The sequence below is a fragment of the Sarcophilus harrisii genome, chromosome 1 (assembly GCF_902635505.1).
Source record: "Sarcophilus harrisii chromosome 1, mSarHar1.11, whole genome shotgun sequence".
Taxonomy (NCBI): domain Eukaryota; kingdom Metazoa; phylum Chordata; class Mammalia; order Dasyuromorphia; family Dasyuridae; genus Sarcophilus; species Sarcophilus harrisii.
This window is the reverse complement of record NC_045426.1, coordinates 161,400,083-161,414,676: the sequence shown is the minus strand read 5'-3', so window position 1 is coordinate 161,414,676 and position 14,594 is coordinate 161,400,083.

The window sequence follows — 14,594 nt, the reverse complement described above, 5'->3', positions numbered from 1 at the left end:
GAAAAAATAGCTTAAAATTAATGTTCAGCTGCTTTCAAGTGGTAGATGTCTCATACAATTTTTTTAAAATGACAACTCTACCTTTAATGACTAGTGCTTTCCAATGAGAATAATTCAAGTTGCCCATCTTCCAATGTGAACTATTTCCTTTGGAAAACCTAAAATTAAAGGAACAAAAACAGGCAGAAAAAATTTAATTTCCACTTGAGTGGAACTCAACTTGAGTGGATTGTCCACTTTGGTTTTTTGTTCTTCTGTCCTCTTCACAAAGTCCATACCCTTTATTATCTCTTCCAACAGTACAGTGTGCCTCCCTTCTAAACTACTGTCTGCTGCTCATGCTATTTCTGTCCCAAAGCAATGAACCCTGAGATATGCTTAGATTTTCCACTTTTAAAGAAACAAAAAAAATTAACAATGTGGAAACTGGGCAATTCCAGTTTCCCCCGAGTTGAGTCCTGAGTATAGTTTGATTTTTATTAAATGGGCGTACATACATATTAACACAAAACAGCATTATGAAAGTACATAAAGATTTTCAGTCATTGGCAGATATGCAATTTGTCTTTATGCCAGTGTCCAAAATGATATTGATATCAGGGTTTAACCTATCAGCGATTAATATAGAAGTTTTTATTCAAATCCACTACGGAGTTATTACTGAATGCTATGTAATGCCATGCTAATCAGCTTAAATTACTTTCCATTTCAATAAATTATATTGTTCATGTGGCCCACAGGAGAAAACCTGACTCTTGCTATTGAAGCATTTGTGTGATGAGAAAGAAAAGATTCAGGCTTCCTCTGACTATGCACTAATAGGAATCCACTTATGTAATTAAATATACATCCCAATGCCTATAAAGATAAAGGATTTGAGGCAGCTAGATAGAGCACCAACCCTGAAGTCAGGAGTACCCGAGTTCAAATGTGGCCTCAGACACAATACATTCTAGCTGTGTGACACTGGGCAAGTCACTTAACCCTAATTACCTCAGGAAAAAAATATATTTTATCATATATAATTAACATAATTATACATTTAACTTAAAAAATAAAGATAAAGCACTAATTAAATGCAAACGGTAGATAAAATAATTTGCAGATCATAATACAATAAAATTAGCAATGAGTAAAGAAAATTTGAACAAAAACACTAGAGACTAATGACACTGAAAAACAATTGGGCAAAAGCCACCACAAATTATAGACCATAGTATTAAATATAAATGAAATGTTATGGCAAAATATTTGGGATTGCAGCTAAGTAGTCTTCAAAAGAAAATTTACACATTTGGAAAAAAGTTGGTTGTGATGTTAAAAAATGTGTGCTAATCTGGTGGGAAAATTGTGGTTAAAACAAAAAAAATTAAGCCAATCTAAAATGAAAAGTCACAAGAGAAAAATATCAAATTTTTCTGATAATGGTTTGGTATATGCATGAATTACATGTATATGTGTGTGCATATGTAGAGTTAATAGCCATTCTCCAATAGATAATTGCAAGGAAAATAAACAGTGCTTATCTTGGATTAAGAGAATGCACATCAAGACAACCTGAGGCTTCACCTCATTATTGCCATATTGCTAAAAAGGAAAAGAAAATGGCTATAGTCAATGTTGGAAGGATTGTGAGATATTGGCATGTAAAAATGTAATTAGTGAAGCTCCTGAATTATGCAAATATGATCAAAATGCCCATGCACTTTAGACTGGAGATTTCATTCGAGTTTATTTTCCAAGGAAGAATGAGTTCCTATGTGCAACGAAATAGTTCTAGCAACATTTGTTGTGATAGCAAAGAATTGGAAACCAGGTAGGTGCCCATCAGCTGGGGAATGGCTTAAACAATTTTTTTGTTTCCTCAATGTAATCCCTCTTAGAGTAATAGGATAGCAGACTCAATCAGAGGTGTAAACGAAAGAAGAGATAAAACATCTCTTTCCAAATGGTAGGATTTTGCACTTAGAAAACCCTAGAGAAATAACACAGAAGCTGATAAATATTTGCAACAAGATTATATAGAAGATAAAAACCAATCCACAAGAATCAATATTTTTTTTTGCAGTACTAACAAAAAAAAAAAAAAAATACACATACTCATGCTATCTTCCACATAACTGCCTAAGTGATTTATTTAAAACACAGACCTGACACAATAAAGTGCAGTGGCTGTCTATTCTAGGATCAGCTACAAACTTTTTGGTATTTAAGATCTTTCACAATTTGGCTCCAACTTTCTAGTATTTTAAATTCTTCCTCTTCACACATTTAGCCAAACTAGCCTTTCTAGCTTTTCCTATGTGCTTTCTTTGTGACTTTTCCTGTCTGGTTATCATTAATGTCTGCAGCACACTTCCTCATCAACCCACTTCTTAGAATCTAATAGTTTCAATCCTCATCTTGGGTGCCACCCTCCAGTCACTGGTTTGTCTCCCTATCCTCTGCCAAATTATTCTGTATTGTATGTTTGTGAATACACATTATACATGTTGCCTAGTACAGTGTTTTGGTACATAGTGAATACTTAATATATGCTTGTTTGGTAACATTGTCTATTCAAAATAACCAAAAATGTTTAATCGAGTTAACACCAACATACAAGAGTTATATAAATACCACTACAAAAATATTTGACAGTCTTAAGTGGGAAAGGGGTTAGGTGTCATTGTGTCATTCCAATATGAAAGATGGCAATACCAGTTCACTTGTAGTTTTAGCATGTAAATCAAATTAGTGAAGTGGTGTTTTTTTTTTTTAACAGAATAAAAAGTCATTTAGAAAAATAGATTTAAATTCTCAAGAGAAACTACAAAGGAAAAGTTATGAGAGATACATTATAAAAATGTATTAAAACACAAAAGTAGATTAGTGGAGTAGACTAAGTGAGAAATAAGGATAATAACTTACTATTTAATAATCCTAAGAATATATTACTAGAGGCTGGATACCCTTTTTTGATAGAAATATGAGAAATAAGTTTGGCCGAAATTAGGACTTAAATTGATATTTTACATCACATATCACAATAAGTTCAAAACAGGTTTGTAACTTGAAGAAAAAAAGATTACACCATGAAAAAAGAAGAAAATTGGAACATTTTTTGTTGCAAAAAATTTTTACAACTATTACTAGGGGAGAATTCTTAACTAAACAAGGTATGGATGACATTATAAAAGAATAGAAAACTTAAAGATTACGTAAAAATTAAAATACTTGTACACGAATAAGAAGAAACAGTGGTTCAAAATATTTGCACCAAACATCTCAAAATCTGATATCAGGAATATATAGAAAATTGACATAAATATGTAACAGCAATTCTCTTATTTAAGGATATATTTTTCAAAATTTTAACAAACTACAAATAATCACATGAAAACATACTTCAAATCACTCACAATAAATTCTTTTCAACTAATCATTTATTTGCTCTTTCCCACTCTCCACTGAAAAGAAAAAAAATTCTCCTAACAGGCAGGCATATTCAAAGAAAACAAATCTTTGTAATGTCCATGTCCAAAACTCTGCATCTTGAATCCATTGCATCTTTTGTCAGGAGATGGCTACAGATGATCATGGAAATTGTAGTGGTTCAGTGCTGTGATCAGAGTTCCTTTGATCTTTCAAAGTCTTTATTATGTTATGTACATAATTATTAAATTATGTTGTATAAATCATTCTATCACTTCCACTCATTTCATAAGTCTCCCCAGGCTTCTCTAAATCCATCTTTTTTTTGTCATTCTTATGACACAATATTCTATTACATTTGTATACCATAATGTATCCAAATAACCCTAAGTGTTAAATCCAGTTTCCAGTTCTTTGTCACTGTGGAAAGAGCTGCTCTAAATTATATATATATGTGTGTGTCCTTTTCTTTTTCTCTCAATGGATTATAGGCATAATTGAGACATCTCTAGGTCAAAGAGTATGCCCAATTTATGGTCAGAGTTCCAAACTGCTTTCAAGAATGACCAGACCAATTCATAGCTTTATTAACATCCCATTTTCCCAGAGCTGCTCCAATGTGTTGTTTTTCAGTTTTTGTCAATTTAGTCAATCAGATTAAATTCACCTTTGATGGGGTTTTAAAATAAGACATTTATTAGGGCTGGTTAAAGAGAGATTGAATGATTTTAGAAAAATGATTTTGAATGGTATATCTCAAAGTAACTTTTCTGTTTAATGAAGCAAAGCCATTCAATGAACTTTCACTTAAATGCTGCAACCTTGCTTTACCTTATTATGGAATTTTGTCCTTCATTTTGATATATGATAAATTGTAAGTAGAAGTGTCTTTTGTCAGAAAGATTTTCAAAGGCAGGATGGATTTCTCTCCCTTTAGATTTTTTTCTCAGCAGAGATGTTTAGAATTAAAATAATTTAATAAAATATCTGTCAGGATTTGTGCTTCAAATGTAGAGTACTGATATTTCCCTCCATGAGGCATTTTTTAAAAAATCCTATTTTATTGCTAATTTTTTTGTTTTTGCATCATAGTTTCTGTACACATTCATTTCCCTTTCCCTATCTGAGCCAATCTTGTGTAAAAAGCTTTTAAAAGCAGAAACAAAACCATTTCATTAAAGCAAACCAATTGTGTCTGACAATATATAGAACATTACAAACTCTTAGATGCCCATTTCTGCAAAGAGAAAGGGGTTATGCATTCTCTCAAATCTTCTCTAGGGCCAAATTTGGTCAACATAATTGCACAGTATTTTGGGGTGGATTGCTTTCTTTTTATTCACACTGTAATCATACATACTATTTTCTTAGTTCCAATTACCTCATTCTGCATTCCTTCAAATAATCCCATGCCTTTCTTTAATCTTTGTATTTATCATCTCTTATAGCAATATTTCATTATTTTAATGTACTGCAATTCATTTAGGCATTCCCCCTCTATTGCTGGTTATCTACTTTGCTTCCAGTTCTTTGCTAATTCAAATATGGTATTAATATTTTGAAAAAAATAGGATCTTTCTATATCCTTTTTGCGTAAAAAGTATGGACATTTTAAAACACTTTGGGAGGGGCATAATTCCAAATTATTTTTCAGAATGATTTGATCAATTCATAGAATAGCCCTTCCATCACTATTTCCAGTCAGTTTCCATCTTTATCCATGTATTGGGTGTGAGGCAGAAATTCAAAGCTGTTTTGATTTGCATTTCTCTTATGATGTGGATCACCGTTTCATGTGGTTTGCAGTTCTTTTGAGAGTAGTCTACTAGTACTGATCTTTTTACTTTCTAATTTTTTAACACTTAATTTCTCATATTTAGGTTGTGTATCTATTTTGAATTTATTATAGTAAAATGAGTAAACTATTGGTCTAAATCAATTTTCCAAAATGCTTTTTAATTTTCTCTATAGTTCTTGTCAAATAGAGATACACAGACTATTAAAAAAAAGGGGGGGGGGGAAACATTGCTAATAATGATTTTAAAATGTCCAATCTTATTAACAATAAGTTTGGATAAAACTTTACACCTAGAAAATAAGCAAAAGTAATTAAAAACAATGGAACTTAATATTGGTAGATTATAAAGAGTACTCCCATTCCCTGCGAGTAGACTGGCATATTTGCAGAATATTTTTGGAGTATGCAGTAAACTTTACAAAAATAATCTTATACTTTGACCTCTATTGTTGGGAATATACCTGGCATTAAAAAAAAAAAACTGTTTCAAAGATTTTTATAGGAAATGTATATGTAAAGTAAAACGGAAACGGCCTAAATGTCCAACAATAGGGGAAAAATTAAACCGCAGCAGGTTAATGCAATGGAATAATACAAATAATGCAATTAGCATGGAAAAGCATAAAAATACTCCGAATCTGGAAAGTATCTTTTTTGAAATAACAGAAAATAAAAAAAGTCAGAATATATGACATGAAGAAAATTGAATGAGAGTGTCAAGGATTTATAAAGTTTTTACTATATATACCAAGTATTTTGTTAAATATTTCAGACAGGAAAAGAAAAAACATTTTCAGTCTCTCAATTCATATTTATGAAATATACACCAATTCATAGAAAGGGGTATTATATCCCATGAGTCCCATATGCCTCACCTCAAAGCAAGGACAATAGATGGCCCACATCATTTAATGCATCACATAGGAATACATAAATCCAACAGGATGATCTAAAGCTTGGTGGGATGAGCCTGAGATGACCTGAGACAGAAATGGAAAGGATTATCAAATGAGCACAAATTTTATTTTTAATTGAATCTCTGTTCACAGAGAATAAAAATTGGTAAGAGGGAAAAAATACACTATGTACTGTGTAGAGGGAAAGTGATCTCAGAAGGCACTAGCAAAAGGAATGGTATAAGATCTGCCGAAGGTTAGATTTTTTTTTCAATAATAGCTTTTAATTTTTCAAAACACATGCAAAGATGGTTTTCAATATTCACCCTTACATAACCTTTTTGTTCCATATTTTTCTCTCTCCCTCTCCCTAGATAGCAAGTAATCCAATATAGGTTAAACATGTGCAATTCTTGTAAATATATTTCCACATTTATCCAGCTGCCCAAGAAAAATCAGATCAAAAAGAGAAAAATGAGCGAAAAATAAAAACAAAAACCAAGAGTCTTCTCTCTCGATGTAGATGGCTTCATCACAAGTCTATTGGAATTAGCCTGAATCACCTCATTGTTGAAAAGAACCCCCCATCACATAATCTTTTTGTTTGCTGTGTACTGTTCTTTTGGTTCTACTTATTTTAGTATCAGTTCATGTAAGTCTCTCCAAGCCTTTCTGAAATCAACCAGCTTGTAGAATATTCCATTATATTCATATAACAGCTTATTCAGCCATTCTCTGACTGATGAGCATCCACTCAGTTTCCAGTTCCTTGCCAGCCCAAAAAAGGGCTGCTCCAAGCATTTTTGCACGAGAGCCTTTTCCCTTTTTTATGATCTTTTTGGGACACAGACCCAGTAGAGACACTGTTGAATCAAAGGGTATGCACAGTTTGTTAGCTTTTTGGGCATAATGGAAGTTAGTCTTCAAGGAAGCCAGGGAAGTGAGAGATGGAGATGAGAAAGGAGAGCATTCTAGGAATGGGGGGCAGTCAGTACAAAGGCACAAACCCAAGAGATGCAATGTCAAGTTCAAGGAAGAGGAAGTAGGTCAGTACGAGATGATCAGAGATCATGAAGGAAAAATAGTCTAAGAAGACAAAGTAGGAAGCAACTAGATTGTGAAGGGCTTTCAATGCCAGTTTTATATTTTATCCTGGAGATAACAGGGAGCCACCGGAGGTTATTGTGTGAGCAGCTGGTGATCAACTTCCTATAAATTACAAATATCACAACAGGAAATCACTTTGGCAACTTCGTGGAGGATGAATTGGAGTGGAGAGAGACTTGAAGAGACCAATTCAAAAACACTTGGCACAGTTCAGGCCAGAAGTAATATGACCCTGAACCAGGATGATGACCATGTGAATAGGACATGTGAGAAGTGCAATGAAGGTAGAGATGACAGTGTTTTGGCAGATGAGATGTGGCGTGAGTATGAGGGAAGAGTTGAAGATGACACTGAGGTTGAGAGCGTGTATGTCTAGAAGGATGGTAATGTCCATGGTTAAGTTGGGCAGAGGGAAGGATGTGGGAGTAAAGATAAATTCTTTGATGATGCTAAGTTGGAAATATCTGCAGGACATCCAGTTCAAGATGTCCAAAAAGAAGTTGGTGGAGTGGGACAAGCTCAGGATTAGGATCAGGATCAGGAAATCAAGTAATCATCTATAAAGAATGCATTGAATGCATTCGAGTTGAATTCACTGAGATGATATAGAGGGAAAACAGAAAAGGGGCTAGGCCAGAACCTTAAATGACACTCATTGTTTAGTTGACTATGACATGAAGATCCAGTATGGGAGACTGAGAAGTGATCACAGGAAGAGAAATAGGATAGAGTAATGACTCAAAAGCCTAGAGAGAAAAAAGAGGATCTAAAAGGTAATAATGTAAAAAACTGCAGAAATCAAGAAGGATGAGTATTAAGAAAGGTGGTTAGGTTTGGTAATTAAGAAAACAGCAATTTTGAAGAGGGAAATTCAGTTGATTGACACAGTGGGAAGTCAGATTCCAGAGAATTTAGTATGGACAAATAATCCTCATGATAATTTAGAGGAAAAAAAACGAAAAGGTGTCATCCTAATTTAATTTCAAAATATAGTTACCAAGAAAGTTTAGTTGTTCATATTGATGTTTGGTATTAAATTTTAATAAAAACTTTTTTAAAAAGACATTTGACAAGTCACTCTTAAAAGTTCTATTCCAATATTTTGTTTCTCATGTATATGTCAAAATCAGATGAGATCCCCTGAAAGATACCAAAGAGCTCATTCTTTAATGACCTTCCGATATATGTCATGCACCACATAAAAGAAGTATACTCCCCCAAAATGGGGACATCAAAGAGGACATCTAACAGAATTTAAATTAAAGAGGAATTTCTAATAATACTTGAAGTCCTCCATTTTCTGACATGTTAAAGATTGAAACAAGTGCAGGAACAGTGAATTTTCTAAGTGAGCTAAGTAATTGATCGAATTTAACTTTACTATCTACATGGAAAAACACACAAAGACAAAGACAAAGGGAGCATGGCCCTACAGAAAAGTGCTTATAATTTATTGCCAGGACTAGATTGGAATTCCAACCCTACCACTTACTACCAGTGTAACTTTGGACTCTAGTTTATTTATAAAATAAATGGGCTGAACCAGATTAGCTCAGTCCCTTCCATCTATCATTGTATCGGCCTGTGCAGAATACTTATTTCTGAGATGATATTGGGCAGACAATGTAATGGTATATCAGTACATATATCTTAAAAAGAGTATAAATTAGGAAGGAAATGGGCTCAGAAGTAAAGGAGACCAGGCTGGATTGTTTTGGGGGAAAAACTGTGTTTTTAAAAGATGCCAAGTTTCTCCCTGAGACAAAGGCATTTAAAATGTGTATATATATATGTGCATGCATGTATGTATGCATATTATGTACTGTGATTATTCTTTCAGTAATGCTATATGACTCCGATTCATGGAATACCATGGTCTGAGAAGTATTCAAGTTGCAAGTTACCCAAAAGATAATGGAAAGGCACCTGCTAGGGGCAAGTAAACCACAATACATTTCCAACAAGGAGTAATGCTGAGAAATGGCATAAGGAACATCATCAGAGATACATGGGACTAGAAAAGGAGGAAGATCAATGATATGCAAAGAACTAGAGAAAGCTGTCAGCTTATGAGTTTCATTGTGATTCAAATATTAGGAGATCTAGAATGGGCTCCCAGAATGTTGGATGGATGCTCTACACAGGCTTCAATGGGAGACATGGACAAAAGAATCATAGAGGATGAAAAAGCATGACTAAGATATAATCTGTTCCACCGGAGAAAGGACACATATTGATAGGATCACAGATTCATTTAAATGCAAGCCCAAGTTTGGTTTGGCTGCCATGTCACATTCACCAATTGGATCTCATCATTTTGGGAGTTCCTTCCAATGTGCCAATCACAAACTACTATGCCTATTATTCATCCAATGCAATTCTTGTACATGTCCAACCAAAAGTTCATCACAGAAAGGGTCCAACCAAAGTGGATTTATTTCCTCCTAAAATTACTAGGGGACCACTCTGACCATCCACCTTTCATGTCATCCACTCCAATCAGGGCCATCTTCAGTTACCTTGACTTTGCCCCTCATTGGACTTTCATGACTTGGCAGGTGAGAATGAGGCTGACACCTTTGACCTTTTGGCAGTTCTTCCTCATTTAAGTCCAATTCACTCAAAAGTCAAAACATCACCCTCATGATGTCATTGGTTATCTGAATGAAGGACCACCACTAGCAGCAACATCAGCCACATCTTCCATGCACATAAGCCATCGTACACTTTTTTAAAAATGGCATCTTTTATTCCTGTTGTTCAGAGTTCTTCATTGGTTATATGTTATGTATGCATATACATACATATATATGTTCACATATAACATGGACCTCTCCATTGCCCTTCATGTGATGCTTATCTTTAGTTCTTCAAGGGCAGTTACCACATAGCAATGCCAGTATGATGCTTGCGTTGAAAACGTGAGCCTTTGCAGTTATGGGAAAGCTGGGGTCAGTGAGAGAATCTGTAATTTCTTGAAAGCAATTCAGTCTTCTCTCCTTTTTCTTTTCAAATCTGAACACAGTTCACCATTCATCTATACTGTCTGTCCCAAATATACAAATACTGAAGGTTGTATGTCTGGATGAATGTTGACATAAAGGCAATAAACATTCTTCATCCATTTGATCCTTCCTATGGGGATGGACAAGTCAAACTCCTTTGAATTATTATATGTCTTTTTAGGAGACTCAGCAATGTCTTGCATCTGGATGCAATCAATACAATGTAATTTATTTAATTTTAGGTTATACATGTACATTCATTTTATACATATTTCCATATGAGTCTGACAGAAAAAAAAATCAGAACAAACAAAAACCATGAAAAAGGAAAAAAAAATAGAGTGTATTTCAATCTGCATTCAGTTTCCATAGTTCTTGCTCTGAATGCAAAGGTATTTTCCATCCAAAATTTATTGGAATTGCCTTGGATCACTGAATTGCTAAGAGCTAACTCTATCAGAGTTGATCATCACACAATCTTGCTGTTGCTGTGTATAATGTTTTCCTTGTTCTGCTAGTTTCATTCAGCATCAGTTCGTGTGCATCTTTCTTCTGCTAGTTTCATTCAGCATCAGTTCGTGTGCATCTTTCTTCTGCTAGTTTCATTCAGCATCAGTTCGTGTGCATCTTTCTTCTGCTAGTTTCATTCAGCATCAGTTCACGTGCATCTTTCTTCTGCTAGTTTCATTCAGCATCAGTTCGTGTGCATCTTTCTTCTGATAGTTTCATTCAGCATCAGTTCGTGTGCATCTTTCTTCTGCTAGTTTCATTCAGCATCAGTTCGTGTGCATCTTTCTTCTGCTAGTTTCATTCAGCATCAGTTCGTGTGCATCTTTCTTCTGCTAGTTTCATTCAGCATCAGTTCGTGTGCATCTTTCTTCTGCTAGTTTCATTCAGCATCAGTTCGTGTGCATCTTTCTTCTGATAGTTTCATTCAGCATCAGTTCACGTGCATCTTTCCAGGCTTTTCTGAAATCAGCCTATTCATCATTTTTTATAAAACAATAATATTCCCTTTTAATATACCACAACTTATTCAATCATTTCCCAACTGATATAATTTACAAACAGGAGCAAATATCTGGAGCTCTACACTATTGAGGGGAATTCCTCCTCAGCTGGGCCTCCATGCTGGATATCCTCCATCGTAGTGGCCAAATGCTTTTAGGAAACATAAATCTCCCTATTTTATGTCTCAGCTGATGGTTATTATCACAGGGCCATTGAACAAGATAATTTCTGTTTTTCAAAGACTCATGAATGAACTTGATGGGAGACCTCTTTTTGTAAAAAGACCTATAAGATAGTATTTTCTTCTACTTTGTCAATTTTTGGTATTGTTAAGAGAAATGATTATTAATAACCAATGATTTAGGGAGATCTAGAGTTCTTCCCTTTTTCTAAAATTCTGATTTCAAAAGTTCAGTCTCTTGAAAGATTATTGATTATGAGATTGGATTTACTGATAATGAGATTGGACTAACAACAATTTTGTTCAAACTTCATTGGGGTGGGGAAGCCATTATATTCTACTCAGTTTGGGGGTGAAGATAAATTCTTTGATAAATAGTTTGCCCAAAGCTGGGAATAACTTAGAAGTAAATGACATGATCAAAGTTCGTTTGAGTATGTTCAGCCCCTCATTGTAATATTAATTCTTTCATTGTTAACCAGAATTGATTGTCACTCTGGGAATATCCCTCTTTCGCATATAAGCCATGATCCTGCTGCCATGATTGCCTTTGGTGTAAGAGAGAGAGCCAAATGACCACCCTTTTATTAATAAACATGTTGACATTATTGATAAAATTATTAAATTACCCAGAAATTATATCTCTGGAACCTTTTAAACCTCACATTGTGTATAATTAGCAATAAATAACAACAAATTTTATATTCTCTACATTTTTCAGCCTATTATGAGATGGTAAAATGTGGTCAATTGTTGAATATCATTTCCAAAAGCCTTGTTGTTCCCCAGCAATAGTTCACTCCAGTTCATCCTACATGCCCTGGCAATTATTGACTAAGATAAGATATTCTTCTCTGGGTCAGAAATTTTGTAGTCCCTTGCCAAAAATCACCTTGGATAAGCTTTCCATCTATAATCATAAAGCACATGCATTAGAATAAACATCAGCTCTTTAAACTAACAAGGATGATTATTCTGGTACTTTAGGCAATCATCCCACAATACCATTGAAAACAAATAAGCATTAGCAATACATAGAATAGAAATAGCAGAGCTATGCTAACAGCACTACACAGTCAACTAAATATCTGAGTCATGAGCAGGAAACTACATCCTTCAGGTATATGTGTAACCACAGAATACAAACAAATAATCATAAATAGTAATTAAAAAAAGATAAGTACAACATCAATGAGTCTATAAATAAATATAATCAGTAGCATATATATACAAATAATGAGCAAGACAGTGCAAAGCTAATAAACAGATGCTGCTATGCTATAATCTTAAATACAATAACAAGTGAATACAATAAAATTATAAAAGCACAACTCAAACTTACAGCAAATAGCAAGTTTATCAATGACAATGTGCAATTACAATTAAGCCATGTTTTACAAAGGCAAGCTTTGATTTTATCATCTGGTTATATTTGTAACAACTTTTTGATTCACCTGTAGCATTCTAAGTTAGTCTGGTCACTGATCTAGTGGCCATCCACTATCTCTTCTGTGACTTGCTGACTTCTGGTCTTTGTATTCGAGTTGGTTGATAGCAATGGATGATAATGGTGGTGATGATGATGATGATGATAATGATGATGATGACGATGATGATGTCAATAGGTCTGATTCTTTAAACCTGAACTTGTAAATCAACCAGGCTTATATCAGGGTACCATGCTGTCTTTGGGAGCTGTCTCTGTACCCTAGAAATTTCTATAGTGGAAACTCTAGGCAAGAAAAAAGTTGCCTCTTTTTTGAGTTCTTCTGTACTTCCCCTTCTTTTGTGATAAGGTTGTTGGGTAATAATACACAATATTTCCTTGGAAATATTGCTTTCAAAGCCATTATCTAGTTCAGACAATTTTTGTCTTTTTTCTTGAAGTCTTTATAAATGTCTATCACTTTTCTCCCCTTTCCTCATCAATTTTGCTAAATTGCTAAATTGCTAAAGGCAATAAAGTATGATGAATTGTCTTTACTCAACACACCCCTTCATTCTCTGAGACTATTTTGTAAATAGGCAAGTTACCCAGTGTCCCCAAAACTTTGTTAAAGTCTCATTGGTCTTGTGGATTTTTAAACACCAAAATATGTATATTTACATATATTTCTATATCTCAATAAAATGGTCTTCCTGGTGGAGATCTTGATGATGTGCTCTGGCATTGCATGATCATTGGTTTTTGTCACAGCTTTTCTGAGTTGATTACCTGGTTGGGCTTCTTTCATCTTCTCTTTCAGCTGAAGGGTGGATTGGTTGTGAATCCCTGAATCTTCCTCGGAGACTCCAAAACACCAGTTAATGTTGGTGGGCAGTGGCTACTTCCCAAATATAAGCAAACATTGTATAAATGCTGTAGCATCATTCCTAGCAGAGTTGTGCACATATACTAATATGTTGCATAGACTCCTCAGGAATTTTTGCTCTGATCTTAGTATTCTTCCCCAACACATTCAATAGCATGAGGTTGGAGCTTTTAGGATGTGGGTCACTTGTGGGTAGTAAGGCATAGTTTTAAACTTCTTTTTACAGGAAAAATAGAAACGATTTGCTTTCAGTATCATTGATCAGAATGGATTCTGAAAACTAAACTAAGAAGCAAAAAAAATCTGTATTATAAGTAGATAAAGAATGAGAAGTAGCAAAAGGTAGTTGTTTTGATTATATATGTATCATATGTTGCTGAAACATTAGGGATGTGAAGGATGACTTGTTACTTTTCAAACCTACTGACAATAAAATGTCATATTGGGAGAAAATGTTAACCTACATTTTTAAATGTAAGGACAAAATAGGAGAGTTTTGCACTGGTAGAGTTCACTGATGGATCTCAACTGGGACAAAACTCAGATTCACAAACCTTAGTTCAAAGAGAGGACCCTTGTGCAATTTGGACAATTGTTCAACAATCATACATCAAGAAAAATTGAATAAGGTGCTAAAGAGTCATTATCCCACTTTCACCTATCCCAAATAATATTTTCATTCATGTTCTAAGAAGTGAGTAGGGATCACTAGGAATTTAGCAAAAGTTCAATCTCAATAAATTATAGCTATCACCTTTCTTTCAATCTCAAAATACTTTTTTAGAAGGGGTGGGGGAGAGGATAAGAAAGTGTTCACTCTGGGAAAGGGGGATAATCAGTGGCAACACAATAGAGTGCTTGTATGCTTCA